Genomic DNA, 5,000 nt, shown 5'->3' with positions numbered 1-5,000 from the left:
TGTAAGGAGTAGCCTATGTAGTAAGAAAGAAAATGATGTGATGGATATATATATTTTTTTGCATATGCAGATAGGATTTCTTATCTTTAAACTTTAGCTATGGTAAACTAGTAATGCCATGGTATTTTGCATCGAAAAATATTAGGTCCAGTTTTCATTTCTTGGACTAGCGTTACCTCTGCCTTTACCTAATCCCAGTCACTCATACTTTGTACTTAGAATTCATTCATTGACCTTTAACAAAGTATTTGTATTAGTCATTCGAATAAGAATCGAGTGGCTCTTTCAGAATTTTATGTGCATATTTAATATAAGTAAACATATTTTAAACTTTACCAAGTCAAAGGGAAATATTTTTTGTAAAGTCTTTATATTGGGAACTGTGGAACTATTCCATCCTGTCTGGGTCAAAACTAACTTTAACCCCATGCCTAGAATTTGATTCCCATTTAAGTTGTAGAACCCCTGTGTGAATTATGATTCCCTCTATTTTATAATTTTCTTGCTTGTTTTGAAGTGATCAATAAGATTTTACATTGATGCTGTAAAGTACTTTGTAAGGTCTTAGTATTGACTATATTATGTTCTTACACATTATTGTCCATTTTAGGACTTGCGGACTATGTAAAAACCTGTGTAAGGTAATTTACAATATATACTTGTTGACAATTATAATGTGTAAAAAATAAATGCTTTATTAAAATTATGTCTGTTTTCATTGTTATGTTTTAAGGTTTTCCATAATTTTTTTAGTTACATGTTCAGTAAATGGAAGGAAAAGAGATAAAAGAAATCAAGGAAATTATTTACCCATACCATCAGCTGCCTTACAAAAGCAGGCTGAAAACAGATGAACTAACGAATAACTGCTGTAGGTTCATTTTCACTGTGGAATGAATAATATCCAGTGTTTTAGTGATGATAAAGCATTGAAGCAAAACATAGCACATTCTCAGGGACTATATATGTTTTTATATAAAGAAAAAGGCATATTTTTGGTGACCAACATGAAATGCTAAGCATAAAGAAACAAATTATAAACAAGTATACTTAATATTATTATTTTTATTATTATATGGTAAACTTTACTAGTTTACTATATAAACAGTGAGCTTTCTCAATGGATAAACCATAAAGTCATTATAAAAGACTACAATTAGGATGCCCGAAAAAAATGGCTAGAATAAAGAAAACAGAGATTCTATTTGGATAAACTAGTGACTGATGAAATGAACAATTTGAACATTAACAAAAGAAGACATCTGAATATTTATATATATATTTATATATATATATTATGTTATATATATTTATAATATATATATATATATATATATTAGATTATATATATATTAGATTATTTATTTATTATTAATGGGGAGCTAACACCGACGGGGGCGCATAGCTGCATCCACCCTTCGTTTCCACTTACGAGGGTCCCTCATGGCAGGCCGCCAGGCAGAGGCCCGGCCCATCTCTAACTCTACACGACAGGTTTAATCCATCTGCCCAAGCCATGATTTCCTAGGTCGTCCTACAGACCTCCTCCACCCAGGGATGTCTCGAACAGAGACAACTTGGTGGGCAGGATCATCTTGTGGGAAACGAGCCAGGTGGCCGTATAGCTTGAGTCGGCTATCGCGATAGTGCAGGTAACAGGTCCTGTACCAGTCTCACGGTACAATCCGTCTGACAGCCCAGAGTCATGAAATGCACTACCGAGGTGTATAAAGCTCTGTGACCGAGATGTTCTCACTGCAAGCACGTACCGACTGAACAGGATCTAGCAGGCCCCAAAATCCTGAATCTTGGTCTTGGTCCAGGAGACCTCTAGCCCTAGGGGCTTCACTTCATTGCCAAATGCATCAATAGCTGCCGCTAGGAAAGAATAACATTATCAACAAAGTCAGGTCGGTAACCTTGATATTGCCCAGAGTTGCTCCTCAGTGACTGGACAGTAGCTCTACCTAGTATTCAATCCATGCAAGTGTTGAGAAGTGCTGGTGCAAGAACACTGCCTTGCCTCACTCCTGAGCAAACAGAGAAGAAGCTCGACAGGTCCCTACCACACTTTACAGCACTTTTAGTACCAGTATACAGGGTTGCTATTATTCAATAATCCTTGTCAGGATCTCCCAGAGTCATTCGCGATGCACTATATCAAACGCCTTCTTGAGGTCGATGTATGCTGCAAGCAGCCCACGCCCGAACTCCGTCGGGGCTCTACAATGACTCGAAGCGCCAGGATACAGTCTATTGTGGACTTAACAGGAGTAAATCCAGATTGCTCCGGCCTCTAGTGCCTCAGCAGGTAGTCTCTGATAGGTCTCAGAAGGATGTGAGTGAGAACTTTGACTGAGCAAGGTAATGGCCTCGGTGATTGCTGCAGTCCCACCAATCCCCTTTCCCCTTCCAGAAAGGGATCACCACACCCCTCAGTAGGTCAGTGGGAATATTAGCAGTCTGCCAGATGACAAACAGGACAGCATGCAGGCTCCTTGCCCTAGGTTCTCCACCAGCCTTTAACAGTTCAGCTGGGATGCCGCAGCTTGGAGATCACCCCCCTGGGTGGGTCTGGCAAAGGAATCTCGACACTACCCGCATCCAAGTTAATTGTTTGTGGATCAACCTGGTACAACTGCTCATATTTTATACATATTATATATTACAAATATATTACATACATATATTGTATATTATAAATATATATTATATATTGTATGTCTGTATATCATATATATTAAATATTATACATTATATATTATATTTATATATTATATATTATATATATTATATATATTATATTACATATATCATATATATATCACATATACATATATATATATATATATATATATATATATATATATATATATATATTATATATACATTATATATATATTATATTTCATATATATTATATTATATACTTATATTATACATCATATATATATATATATATATATATATATATATATATATATGTATATATATCGTACTATATATCATGAATATTACGTATATATATTATATATATATAATACATATTATATATTATATATTATATATTATACACACACACACACACACACACACACACACACACACACACACACACACACACACACACACACACACACATATATATATATATATTATAATTACATCATATATTACATGTATATATTATATATGTATATATTATATATATGTATATTATATAGATTACATATATATTACATATATATATATTATATATATTATATATATATCATAAATATATTATATATATTATATATAAATGTTATATATATATTATATATAAATGTTATATATATTATAAATAAATGTTATATATTTTATATATGAATGTTATTATATATATTATATATATAATGACTGCCGCGATCAATAGTGAATTGAGAGAGGCCTATGTCCTGCAGTGGAATCAATAAAAATGGGGAAAAAAAAATATATATATAATATTTACATTATATGTATATTATATGTATTGCATATATATATATATATATATATATATATATATTATGTATATATATATATATATATATATATATATATATATATATATATATATATATATTGCCTGTGCTCCGGCTAATGGCCTGAGCCTGATCTCATGGCGAGAAAACGACATATCGCCTTGAGAAGTCAAACGCAGGTGTCGAAGGGGAAGTCGCCGCCGTGGTATAAGTGTTAGCGCGCCGAACCGCGGTTGATTAGGAAGGGCATCTAATCAGGCAAGGGTGACACTGCCATATAAGCTCTCAGTAGTGAATTGGGAGAAGCCTATGTCCTGCAGTGGAATATATATATATATATATATATATATATATATATATATAATATCTATATATATTATATATATGTGTATTATATATAAAATATAATATCTATATATTATATATATATATATTATCTGTAATATAAATATTTTATTATATATCTTATATATTACGTATATATACCATATATAAATATTTTATATATATCATATATATACACATTCTATTATATATATATATTCTATATATATATTATATATACATATATATAAATTTGCGTATATATATATATATATATATATATATATATATATATATATGTATTATAGAATTATATCATATATACACACATATATTATATTTATATAATATATATATTTTTTATATATATGCATATTATATATATATATATATATATATATATATATATAATGTATATATATTATATAGATATTATGTATCATACATATATAGATTACATATATATTACTTATATGCATATTATATATTATATATACATTATATTTATATATCCATTATATATATTTTATATATATGATATGTATTATATATATAATATATCTTTTTATGTTTATATCTTATACATATCTATCTATCTATATGTATATATTATACATATATATATATTATATATACAATACATATATATCGATTATATATATAATACGTGTATATATAAATATATATAAATATATATATATATTATATATATATTATTTATATATATTATATATTTATATATATTGTATTATATATATAATATATATATATTTATTATACATGATATTATATATAATATATATGTATATTTTATTTATTTATTTATTTATTTTAATTTATTATTTTTTTTTAGGGACCATAAAAATGCATGCTTGCAAAGCAATATTCCCATAACCTTTGAATATCAGCTCATAGGTGGATGCTCTCCATTGACGAACAGTCGTTACAAAAAGAACAAATAATAAAATTTGATGGTGTCCCTCTTGTCTTTAGCAAGGCTTTGAAAACGGTAAGACATAAAAGTGCGAGCCAATTTTCATCACGGATTCGAACCAGTGTGATGAGGAGGATTCGTAACTGATGATATTTAATACTTGCATACCGTTTCTATCTTTTTTTTTTTTTTTTTTTTTTTTAATAAGCAAAAACATAATGCTTTTACAATATCTTCCC

General features: G+C 28.9%; 1 protein-coding gene and 1 long non-coding RNA gene across 7 annotated transcripts in view; one reads left to right on the top strand and one right to left on the bottom strand.

The window, feature by feature from the left end:
* Window positions 1–706, top strand: part of LOC125043740 (serine/threonine-protein kinase 10-like) — a 48,832-nt gene extending 48,126 nt beyond the window's left edge. For all 6 annotated transcript variants that reach the window (XM_047640025.1, XM_047640040.1, XM_047640000.1 and 3 more), the window contains one exon: window positions 1–706. This exon is cut by the window's left edge and continues 2,268 nt beyond it. The gene's annotated coding sequence lies outside the window, so the exon portion shown is untranslated.
* Window positions 1–5,000, bottom strand: part of LOC125043774 — a 138,572-nt gene that overhangs the window by 3,416 nt on the left and 130,156 nt on the right. The window lies entirely within an intron of this gene.

The sequence above is a fragment of the Penaeus chinensis genome, chromosome 3 (assembly GCF_019202785.1).
Source record: "Penaeus chinensis breed Huanghai No. 1 chromosome 3, ASM1920278v2, whole genome shotgun sequence".
NCBI lineage: Eukaryota > Metazoa > Arthropoda > Malacostraca > Decapoda > Penaeidae > Penaeus > Penaeus chinensis.
Note: the sequence above shows the minus strand (reverse complement) of the source record. Positions and strands in the feature narration are given on the sequence as shown.